Genomic DNA, 12,438 nt, shown 5'->3' on the forward strand with positions numbered 1-12,438 from the left:
GAGGGCAAAACCTCCTGGATTTTCTCGAGTTGCGGCAGGTGCTCTCGACTTACGACGGGGACCTCAGGGACCCGCTCTGGTGGACTCAGGAAAGGCCAGTCCCCATGCGAGTTCCTCGGGGGCCTCTCGGGATTCCTCTCCCGTCGATGCCGGGGCCTAAGACCTTGTGTGGAGTCGGGGCCGGAACCTGAGGATTCCTCTCCAGTGCTGACATGGATCTTGGGGTACTTCTGGAGTCTCCCCAGGGGAGTCAGTCCTCGTCTCGAATGCGGGCATGCACTTGCGCTTTCCTCCAGAGCGGTAGCAGCAGTGTCACGCAGTCCGCCGCGTGGATCAAAGAATCTATGGTTTTCCCTCGAGTCTTTCCCACGAGGCTTTCCCACAGGGCTGTCCCACGTGCACACGTGGTGGGAGTCGATCTTCGGCTTGAACGTCAAGGCAGTGCAGGGAAAACAGGTTCCTCTGGAATGGACTGACACATCTGGGTGACACTTGGAATGGTGGCATGACCCTGGAGTTCCTCTCGCCTTTCCTGTGGAGAGCGCCTCCTCTTGAGATGCGACGGGAACGCCGGGAATTCTTTCCCTACGAAACAGGGAAAGGATCCCTCATCTCGAGCTTGGAGGGGGAAACGGGGCTCCCCTGGATGTGTGCGGGACACCACGTACTTCCTCTCGAGTGCAGACGGGTATGTCGGGGAACTTCTTGAGTTGCAGCAAGGGTGTGAAGGACCCTTTGGAAGTTCCAGTGGTTAGACGTGATTGGCCTCGAGAAGCCTCAGCGGAAATGGGCCTCATCTCGCCTGGAGGGCAAAACCTCCTGGATTTTCTCGAGTTGCGGCAGGTGCTCTCGACTTACGACGGGGACCTCAGGGACCCGCTCTTGTGGCCTCAGGAAAGGCCAGTCCCCATGCGAGTTCCTCGGGGGCCTCTAGGGATTCCTCTCCCGTCGATGCCGGGGCCTAAGACCTTGTGTGGAGTCGGGGCCGGAACCTGAGGATTCCTCTCCAGTGCTGACATGGATCTTGGGGTACTTCTGGAGTCTCCCCAGGGGGGTTAGTCCTCGTCTCGAATGCGGGCATGCACTTGCGCTTTCCTCCAGAGCGGTAGCAGCAGTGTCACGCAGTCCGCCGCGTGGATCAAAGGATCTATGGTTTTCCCTCGAGTCTTTCCCACGAGGCTTTCCCACGAGGCTTTCCCACAGGGCTGTCCCACGTGCACACGTGGTGGGAGTCGATCCTCGGCTTGAACGTCAAGGCAGTGCAGGGAAAACAGGTTCCTCTGGAATGGACTGACACATCTGGGGGACTCTTGGAATGGTGGCACGGCCCTGGAGTTCCTCTCGCCTTTCCTGTGGAGAGCGCCTCGTCTTGAGATGTGACGGGAACGTCGGGAATTCTTTCCCTACGAAACAGGGAAAGGATCCCTCATCTCGAGCTAGGAGGCGGAAACGGGGCTCCCCTGGTTGTGTGCGGGACCCCACGTGCTTCCTCTCGAGTGGAGACGGGTATGTCGGGGAACTTCTTGAGTTGCAGCAAGGGTGTGAAGGACCCTTTGGAAGTTCCAGTGGTTAGATGTGATTGGCCTCGAGAAGCCTCAGCGGAAATGGGCCTCATCTCGCCTGGAGGGCAAAGCCTCCTGGATTTTCTCGAGTTGCGGCAGGTGCTCTCGACTTACGACGGGGACCTCAGGGAACCGCTCTGGTGGCCTCAGGAAAGGCCAGTCCCCATGCGAGTTCCTCGGGGGCCTCTCGGGATTCTTCTCCCGTCGATGCCGGGGCCTAAGACCTTGTGTGGAGTCGGGCCGGAACCTGAGGATTCCTCTCCAGTGCTGACATGGATCTTGGGGTACTTCTGGAGTCTCCCCAGGGGAGTCAGTCCTCGTCTCGAATGCGGGCATGCACTTGCGCTTTCCTCCAGAGCGGTAGCAGCAGTGTCACGCAGTCCGCCGCGTGGATCAAAGAATCTATGGTTTTCCCTCGAGTCTTTCCCACGAGGCTTTCCCACGAGGCTTTCCCACAGGGCTGTCCCACGTGCACACGTGGTTGGAGTCGTTCCTAGGCTTTAACGTCAAGGCAGTGCAGGGAAAACAGGTTCCTCTGGAATGGACTGACACATCTGGGGGACTCTTGGAATGGTGGCACGACCCTGGAGTTCCTCTCGCCTTTCCTGTGGAGAGCGCCTCCTCTTGAGATGCGACGGGAACGCCGGGAATTCTTTCCCTACGAAACAGGGAAAGGATCCCTCATCTGGAGTTAGGAGGCGGAAACGGGGCTCCCCTGGATGTGTGCGGGACCCACGTGCTTTCTCTCGAGTGGAGACGGGTATGTCGGGGAACTTCTTGAGTTGCAGCAAGGGTGTGAAGGACCCTTTGGAAGTTCCAGTGGTTAGATGTGATTGGCCTCGAGAAGCCTCAGCGGAAATGGGCCTCATCTCGCCTGGAGGGCAAAACCTCCTGGATTTTCTCGAGTTGCGGCAGGTGCTCTCGACTTACGACGGGGACCTCAGGGACCCGCTCTGGTGGCCTCAGGAAAGGCCAGTCCCCATGCGTTTTCCTCGGGGGCCTCTCCGGATTCCTCTCCCGTCGATGCCGGGGCCTAAGACCTTGTGTGGAGTCGGGGCCGGAACCTGAGGATTCCTCTCCAGTGCTGACATGGATCTTGGGGTACTTCTGGAGTCTCCCCAGGGGAGTCAGTCCTCGTCTCGGATGCGGGCATGCACTTGCGCTTTCCTCCAGAGCGGTAGCAGCAGTGTCACGCAGTCCGCCGTGTGGACCAAAGGATATATGGTTTTCCCTCGAGTCTTTCCCACGAGGCTTTCCCACGAGGCTTTCCCACAGGGCTGTCCCACGTGCACACGTGTTGGGAGTCGATCCTCGGCTTGAACGTCAAGGCAGTGCAGGGAAAACAGGTTCCTCTGGAATGGACTGACACATCTGGGGGACTATTGGAATGGTGGCACGACCCTGGAGTTCCTCTCGCCTTTCCTGTGGAGAGCGCCTCCTCTTGAGATGCGACGGGAACGCCGGGAATTCTTTCCCTACGAAACAGGGAAAGGATCCCTCATCTCGAGGTTGGAGGGGGAAACGGGGCTCCCCTGGATGTGTGCGGGACACCACGTTCTTCCTCTCGAGTGCAGACGGGTATGCCGGGGAACTTCTTGAGTTGCAGCAAAGGTGTGAAGGACCCTTTGGAAGTTCCAGTGGTTAGACGTGATTGGCCTCGAGAAGCCTCAGCGGAAATGGGCCTCATCTCGCCTGGAGGGCAAAACCTCCTGGATTTTATCGAGTTGCGGCAGGTGCTCTCGACTTACGACGGGGACCTCAGGGAACCGATCTGGTGGCCTCAGGAAAGGCCAGTCCCCATGCGAGTTCCTCGGGGGCCTCTGGGGATTCCTCTCCCGTCGATGCCGGGGCCTAAGACCTTGTGTGGAGTCGGGGCCGGAACCTGAGGATTCCTCTCCAGTGCTGACATGGATCTTGGGGTACTTCTGGAGTCTCCCCAGGGGAGTCAGTCCTCGTCTCGAATGCGGGCATGCACTTGCGCTTTCCTCCAGAGCGGTAGCAGCAGTGTCACGCAGTCCGCCGCGTGGATCAAAGGATCTATGGTTTTCCCTCGAGTCTTTCCCACGAGGCTTTCCCACGAGGCTTTCCCACAGGGCTGTCCCACGTGCACACGTGGTGGGAGTCGATCCTCGGCTTGAACGTCAAGGCAGTGCTGGGATAACAGGTTCCTCTGGAATGGACTGACACATCTGGGGGACTCTTGGAATGGTGGCACGACCCTGGAGTTCCTCTCGCCTTTCCTGTGGAGAGCGTCTCCTCTTGAGATGCGACGGGAACGCCGGGAATTCTTTCCCTACGAAACAGGGAAAGGATCCCTCATCTCGAGCTAGGAGGCTGAAACGGGGCTCCCCTGGATGTGTGCGGGACCCACGTTCTTCCTCTCGAGCGGAGACGGGTATGTCGGGGAACTTCTTGAGTTGCAGCAAGGGTGTGAAGGACCCTTTGGAAGTTCAAGTGGTTAGACGTGATTAGCCTCGAGAAGCCTCAGCGGAAATGGGCCTCATCGCGCCTGGAGGGCAAAACCTCCTGGATTTTCTCGAGTTGCGGCAGGTGCTCTCGACTTACGACGGGGACCTCAGGGACCCGCTCTGGTGGCCTCAGGAAAGGCCAGTCCCCATGCGAGTTCCTCGGGGGCCTCTGGGGATTCCTCTCCCGTCGATGCCGGGGCCTAAGACCTTGTGTGGAGTCGGGGCCGGAACCTGAGGATTCCTCTCCAGTGCTGACATGGATCTTGGGGTACTTCTGGAGTCTCCCCAGGGGAGTCAGTCCTCGTCTCGAATGCGGGCATGCACTTGCGCTTTCCTCCAGAGCGGTAGCAGCAGTGTCACGCAGTCCGCCGCGTGGATCAAAGAATGTATGGTTTTCCCTCGAGTCTTTCCCACGAGGCTTTCCCACAGGGCTGTCCCACGTGCACACGTGGTGGGAGTCGATCCTCGGCTTGAACGTCAAGGCAGTGCAGGGAAAACAGGTTCCTCTGGAATGGACTGACACATCTGGGTGACTCTTGGAATGGTGGCATGACCCTGGAGTTCCTCTCGCCTTTCCTGTGGAGAGCGCCTCCTCTTGAGATGCGACGGGAATACCGGGAATTCTTTCCCTACGAAACAGGGAAAGGATCCCTCATCTCGAGCTAGGAGGCGGAAACGGGGCTCCCCTGGATGTGTGCGGGACCCCACGTGCTTCCTCTCGAGTGGAGACGGGTATGTCGGGGAACTTCTTGAGTTGCAGCAATGGTGTGAAGGACCCTTTGGAAGTTCCAGTGGTTAGATGTGATTGGCCTCGAGAAGCCTCAGCGGAAATGGGCCTCATCTCGCCTGGAGGGCAAAACCTCCTGGATTTTCTCGAGTTGCGGCAGGTGCTCTCGACTTACGACGGGGACCTCAGGGACCCGCTCTGGTGGCCTCAGGAAAGGCCAGTCCCCATGCGAGTTCCTCGGGGGCCTCTCGGGATTCCTCTCCCGTCGATGCCGGGGCCTAAGACCTTGTGTGGAGTCGGGGCCGGAACCTGAGGATTCCTCTCCAGTGCTGACATGGATCTTGGGGTATTTCTGGAGTCTCCCCAGGGGAGTCAGTCCTCGTTTCGAATGCGGGCATGCACTTTCGCTTTCCTCCAGAGCGGTAGCAGCAGTGTCACGCAGTCCGCCGCGTGGATCAAAGGATCTATGGTTTTCCCTCGAGTCTTTCCCACGAGTCTTTCCCACGAGGCTTTCCCACAGGGCTGTCCCACGTGCACACGTGGTGGGAGTCGATCCTCGGCTTGAACGTCAAGGCAGTGCAGGGAAAACAGGTTCCTCTGGAATGGACTGACACATCTGGGGGACTCTTGGAATGGTGGCACGACCCTGGAGTTCCTCTCGCCTTTCCTGTGGAGAGCGCCTCCTCTTGAGATGCGACGGGAACGCCGGGAATTCTTTCCCTACGAAACAGGGAAAGGATCCCTCATCTCGAGCTAGGAGGCGGAAACGGGGCTCCCCTGGATGTGTGCGGGACCCACGTGCTTCCTCTCGAGTGGAGACGGGTATGTCGGGGAACTTCTTGAGTTGCAGCAAGGGTGTGAAGGACCCTTTGGAAGTTCCAGTGGTTAGACGTGATTGGCCTCGAGAAGCCTCAGCGGAAATGGGCCTCATCTCGCCTGGAGGGCAAAACTTCCTGGATTTTCTCGAGTTGCGGCAGGTGCTCTCGACTTACGACGGGGACCTCAGGGACCCGCTCTGGTGGCCTCAGGAAAGGCCAGTCCCCATGCGAGTTCCTCGGGGGCCTCTCGGGATTCCTCTCCCGTCGATGCCGGGGCCTAAGACCTTGTGTGGAGTCGGGGTCGGAACCTGAGGATTCCTCTCCAGTGCTGACATGGATCTTGGGGTACTTCTGGAGTCTCCCCAGGGGAGTCAGTCCTAGTCTCGAATGCGGGCATGCACTTGCACTTTCCTCCAGAGCGGTAGCAGCAGTGTCACGCAGTCCGCCGCGTGGATCAAAGGATCTATGGTTTTCCCTCGAGTCTTTCCCACGAGGCTTTCCCACGAGGCTTTCCCACAGGGGTGTCCCACGTGCACAAGTGGTGGGAGTCGATCCTCGGCTTGAACGTCAAGGCAGTGCAGGGAAAACAGGTTCCTCTGGAATGGACTGGCACATCTGGGGGACTCTTGGAATGGTGGCACGACCCTGGAGTTCCTCTCGCCTTTCCTGTGGAGAGCGCCTCCTCTTGAGATGCGACGGGAACGCCGGGAATTCTTTCCCTACGAAACAGGGAAAGGATCCCTCATCTCGAGCTAGGAGGCGGAAACGGGGCTCCCCTCGATGTGTGCGGGACCCCACGTGCTTCCTCTCGAGTGGAGACGGGTATGTCGGGGAACTTCTTGAGTTGCAGAAATGGTGTGAAGGACCCTTTGGAAGTTCCAGTGGTTAGATGTGATTGGCCTCGAGAAGCCTCAGCGGAAATGGGCCTCATCTCGCCTGGAGGGCAAAACCTCCTGGATTTTCTCGAGTTGCGGCAGGTGCTCTCGACTTAAGACGGGAACCTCAGGGACCCGCTCTGGTGGCCTCAGGAAAGGCCAGTCCCCATGCGAGTTCCTCGGGGGCCTCTCGGGATTCCTCTCCCGTCGATGCCGGGGTCTAAGACCTTGTGTGGAGTCGGGGCCGGAACCTGAGGATTCCTCTCCAGTGCTGACATGGATCTTGGGGTACTTCTGGAGTCTCCCCAGGGGAGTCAGTCCTGGTCTCGAATGCGGGCATGCACTTGCGCTTTCCTCCAGAGCGGTAGCAGCAGTGTCACGCAGTCCGCCGCGTGGATCAAAGGATCTATGGTTTTCCCTCAAGTCTTTCCCACGAGGCTTTCCCACGAGGCTTTCCCACAGGGCTGTCCCACGTGCACACGTGGTGGGAGTCGATCCTCGGCTTGAACGTCAAGGCAGTGCAGGGAAAACAGGTTCCTCTCGAATGGACTGACACATCTGGGGGACTCTTGGAATGGTGGCACGACCCTGGAGTTCCTCTCGCCTTTCATGTGGAGAGCGCCTCCTCTTGAGATGCGACGGGAACGCCGGGAATTCTTTCGATACGAAACACGGAAAGGATCCCTCATCTCGAGCTAGGAGGCGGAAACGGGGCTCCCCTGGATGTGTGCGGGACCCCACGTGCTTCCTCTGGAGTGGAGACGGGTATGTCGGGGAACGTCTTTAGTTGCAGCAAGGGTGTGAAGGACCCTTTGGAAGTTCCAGTGGTTAGATGTGATTGGCCTCGAGAAGCCTCAGCGGAAATGGGCCTCATCTCGCCTGGAGGGCAAAACCTCCTGGATTTTCTCGAGTTGCGGCAGGTGCTCTCGACTTACGACGGGGACCTCAGGGACCCGCTCTGGTGGCCTCAGGAAAGGCCAGTCCCCATGCGAGTTCCTCGGGGGCCTCTCGGGATTCCTCTCCCGTCGATGCCGGAGCCTAAGACCTTGTGTGGAGTCGGGGCCGGAACCTGAGGATTCCTCTCCAGTGCTGACATGGATCTTGGGGTAATTCTGGAGTCTCCCCAGGGTGGTCAGTCCTCGTCTCGAATGCGGGCATGCACTTGCGCTTTCCTCCAGAGCGGTAGCAGCAGTGTCACACAGTCCGCCGCGTGGATCAAAGGATGTATGGTTTTCCCTCGAGTCTTTCCCACGAGGCTTTCCCACGAGGCTTTCCCACAGGGCTGTCCCACGTGCACACGTGGTGGGAGTCGATCCTCGGCTTGAACGTCAAGGCAGTGCAGGGAAAACAGGTTCCTCTGGAATGGACTGACACATCTGGGGGACTCTTGGAATGGTGGCACGACCCTGGAGTTCCTCTCGCCTTTCCTGTGGAGAGCGCCTCCTCTTGAGATGCGACGGGAACGCCGGGAATTCTTTCCCTACGAAACAGGGAAAGGATCCCTCATCTCGAGCTAGGAGGCGGAAACGGGGCTCCCCTGGATGTGTGCGGGACACCACGTGCTTCCTCTCGAGTGCAGACTGGTATGTCGGGGATCTTCTTGAGTTGCAGCAATGGTGTGAAGGACCCTTTGGAAGTTCCAGTGGTTAGATGTGATTGGCCTCGAGAAGCCTCAGCGGAAATGGGCCTCATCTCGCCTGGAGGGCAAAACCTCCTGGATTTTCTCGAGTTGCGGCAGGTGCTCTCGACTTACGACGGGGACCACAGGGACCCGCTCTGGTGGCCTCAGGAAAGGCCAGTCCCCATGCGAGTTTCTCGGGGGCCTCTCGGGATTCCTCTCCCGTCGATGCCGGGGCCTAAGACCTTGTGTGGAGTCGGGGCCGGAACCTGAGGATTCCTCTCCAGTGCTGACATGGATCTTGGGGTATTTCTGGAGTCTCCCCAGGGGAGTCAGTCCTCGTTTCGAATGCGGGCATGCACTTTCGCTTTCCTCCAGAGCGGTAGCAGCAGTGTCACGCAGTCCGCCGCGTGGATCAAAGGATCTATGGTTTTCCCTCGAGTCTTTCCCACGAGTCTTTCCCACGAGGCTTTCCCACAGGGCTGTCCCACGTGCACACGTGGTGGGAGTCGATCCTCGGCTTGAACGTCAAAGCAGTGCAGGGAAAACAGGTTCCTCTGGAATGGACTGACACATCTGGGGGACTCTTGGAATGGTGGCACGACCCTGGAGTTCCTCTCGCCTTTCCTGTGGAGAGCGCCTCCTCTTGAGATGCGACGGGAACGCCGGGAATTCTTTCCCTACGAAACAGGGAAAGGATCCCTCATCTCGAGCTAGGAGGCGGAAACGGGGCTCCCCTGGATGTGTGCGGGACCCACGTGCTTCCTCTCGAGTGGAGACGGGTATGTCGGGGAACTTCTTGAGTTGCAGCAAGGGTGTGAAGGACCCTTTGGAAGTTCCAGTGGTTAGACGTGATTGGCCTCGAGAAGCCTCAGCGGAAATGGGCCTCATCTCGCCTGGAGGGCAAAACTTCCTGGATTTTCTCGAGTTGCGGCAGGTGCTCTCGACTTACGACGGGGACCTCAGGGACCCGCTCTGGTGGCCTCAGGAAAGGCCAGTCCCCATGCGAGTTCCTCGGGGGCCTCTCGGGATTCCTCTCCCGTCGATGCCGGGGCCTAAGACCTTGTGTGGAGTCGGGGTCGGAACCTGAGGATTCCTCTCCAGTGCTGACATGGATCTTGGGGTACTTCTGGAGTCTCCCCAGGGGAGTCAGTCCTAGTCTCGAATGCGGGCATGCACTTGCACTTTCCTCCAGAGCGGTAGCAGCAGTGTCACGCAGTCCGCCGCGTGGATCAAAGGATCTATGGTTTTCCCTCGAGTCTTTCCCACGAGGCTTTCCCACGAGGCTTTCCCACAGGGGTGTCCCACGTGCACAAGTGGTGGGAGTCGATCCTCGGCTTGAACGTCAAGGCAGTGCAGGGAAAACAGGTTCCTCTGGAATGGACTGGCACATCTGGGGGACTCTTGGAATGGTGGCACGACCCTGGAGTTCCTCTCGCCTTTCCTGTGGAGAGCGCCTCCTCTTGAGATGCGACGGGAACGCCGGGAATTCTTTCCCTACGAAACAGGGAAAGGATCCCTCATCTCGAGCTAGGAGGCGGAAACGGGGCTCCCCTGGATGTGTGCGGGACCCCACGTGCTTCCTCTCGAGTGGAGACGGGTATGTCGGGGAACTTCTTGAGTTGCAGAAATGGTGTGAAGGACCCTTTGGAAGTTCCAGTGGTTAGATGTGATTGGCCACGAGAAGCCTCAGCGGAAATGGGCCTCATCTCGCCTGGAGGGCAAAACCTCCTGGATTTTCTCGAGTTGCGGCAGGTGCTCTCGACTTAAGACGGGAACCTCAGGGACCCGCTCTGGTGGCCTCAGGAAAGGCCAGTCCCCATGCGAGTTCCTCGGGGGCCTCTCGGGATTCCTCTCCCGTCGATGCCGGGGTCTAAGACCTTGTGTGGAGTCGGGGCCGGAACCTGAGGATTCCTCTCCAGTGCTGACATGGATCTTGGGGTACTTCTGGAGTCTCCCCAGGGGAGTCAGTCCTGGTCTCGAATGCGGGCATGCACTTGCGCTTTCCTCCAGAGCGGTAGCAGCAGTGTCACGCAGTCCGCCGCGTGGATCAAAGGATCTATGGTTTTCCCTCAAGTCTTTCCCACGAGGCTTTCCCACGAGGCTTTCCCACAGGGCTGTCCCACGTGCACACGTGGTGGGAGTCGATCCTCGGCTTGAACGTCAAGGCAGTGCAGGGAAAACAGGTTCCTCTGGAATGGACTGACACATCTGGGGGACTCTTGGAATGGTGGCACGACCCTGGAGTTCCTCTCGCCTTTCCTGTGGAGAGCGCCTCCTCTTGAGATGCGACGGGAACGCCGGGAATTCTTTCGATACGAAACACGGAAAGGATCCCTCATCTCGAGCTAGGAGGCGGAAACGGGGCTCCCCTGGATGTGTGCGGGACCCCACGTGCTTCCTCTGGAGTGGAGACGGGTATGTCGGGGAACGTCTTTAGTTGCAGCAAGGGTGTGAAGGACCCTTTGGAAGTTCCAGTGGTTAGATGTGATTGGCCTCGAGAAGCCTCAGCGGAAATGGGCCTCATCTCGCCTGGAGGGCAAAACCTCCTGGATTTTCTCGAGTTGCGGCAGGTGCTCCCGACTTACGACGGGGACCTCAGGGACCCGCTCTGGTGGCCTCAGGAAAGGCCAGTCCCCATGCGAGTTCCTCGGGGGCCTCTCGGGATTCCTCTCCCGTCGATGCCGGGGCCTAAGACCTTGTGTGGAGTCGGGGCCGGAACCTGAGGTTTCCTCTCCAGTGCTGACATGGATCTTGGGGTACTTCTGGAGTCTCCCCAGGGGAGTCAGTCCTCGTCTCGAATGCGGGCATGCACTTGCGCTTTCCTCCAGAGCGGTAGCAGCAGTGTCACGCAGTCCGCCGCGTGGATCAAAGGATCTATGGTTTTCCCTCGAGTCTTTCCCACGAGGCTTTCCCACGAGGCTTTCCCACAGGGCTGTCCCACGTGCACACGTGGTGGGAGTCGATCCTCGGCTTCAACGTCAAGGCACTGCAGGGAAAACTGGTTCCTCTCGAATGGACTGACACATCTGGGGGACTCTTGGAATGGTGGCACGACCCTGGAGTTCCTCTCGCCTTTCCTGTGGAGAGCGCCTCCTCTTGAGATGCGACGGGAACGCCGGGAATTCTTTCCCTACGAAACAGGGAAAGGATCCCTCATCTCGAGCTAGGAGGCGGAAACGGGGCTCCCCTGGATGTGTGCGGGACACCACGTGCTTCCTATCGAGTGGAGACGGGTATGTCGGGGAACTTCTTGAGTTGCAGCAATGGTGTGAAGGACCCTTTGGAAGTTCCAGTGGTTAAATGTGATTGGCCTCTAGAAGCCTCAGCGGAAATGGGCCTCATCTCGCCTGGAGGGCAAAACCTCCTGGATTTTCTCGAGTTGCGGCAGGTGCTCTCGACTTACGACGGGGACCTCAGGGACACGCTCTGGTGGCCTCAGGAAAGGCCAGTCCCCATGCGAGTTCCTCGGGGGCCTCTCGGGATTCCTCTCCCGTCAATGCCGGGGCCTAAGACCTTGTGTGGAGTCGGGGCCGGAACCTGAGGATTCCTCTCCAGTGCTGACATGGATCTTGGGGTACTTCTGGAGTCTCCCCAGGGGGGTCAGTCCTCGTCTCGAATGCGGGCATGCACTTGCGCTTTCCTCCAGAGCGGTAGCAGCAGTGTCACGCAGTCCGCCGCGTGGATCAAAGAATCTATGGTTTTCCCTCGAGTCTTTCCCACGAGGCTTTCCCACGAGGCTTTCCCACAGGGCTGTCCCACGTGCACACGTGGTGGGAGTCGATCCTCGGCTTGAACGTCAAGGCAGTGCAGGGAAAACAGGTTCCTCTGGAATGGACTGACACATCTGGGGGACTCTTGGAATGGTGGCACGACCCTGGAGTTCCTCTCGCCTTTCCTGTGGAGAGAGCCTCCTCTTGAGATGCGACGGGAACGCCGGGAATTCTTTCCCTACGAAACAGGGAAAGGATCCCTCATCTCGAGCTAGGAGGCGGAAACGGTGCTCCCCTGGATGTGTGCGGGACCCACGTGCTTCCTCTCGAGTGGAGACGGGTATGTCGGGGAACTTCTTGAGTTGCAGCAAGGTTGTGAAGGACCCTTTGGAAGTTCCAGTGGTTAGACGTGATTAGCGTCGAGAAGCCTCAGCGGAAATGGGCCTCATCGCGCCTGGAGGGCAAAACCTCCTGGATATTCTCGAGTTGCGGCAAGTGCTCTCGACTTACGACGGGGACCTCAGGGACCCGCTCTGGTGGCCTCAGGAAAGGCCAGTCCCCATGCGAGTTCCTCGGGGGCCTCTGGGAATTCCTCTCCCGTCGATGCCGGGGCCTAAGACCTTGTGTGGAGTCGGGGCCGGAACCTGAGGATTCCTC

This window comes from Ovis canadensis, chromosome 15 (genome assembly GCF_042477335.2).
Source record: "Ovis canadensis isolate MfBH-ARS-UI-01 breed Bighorn chromosome 15, ARS-UI_OviCan_v2, whole genome shotgun sequence".
NCBI lineage: Eukaryota > Metazoa > Chordata > Mammalia > Artiodactyla > Bovidae > Ovis > Ovis canadensis.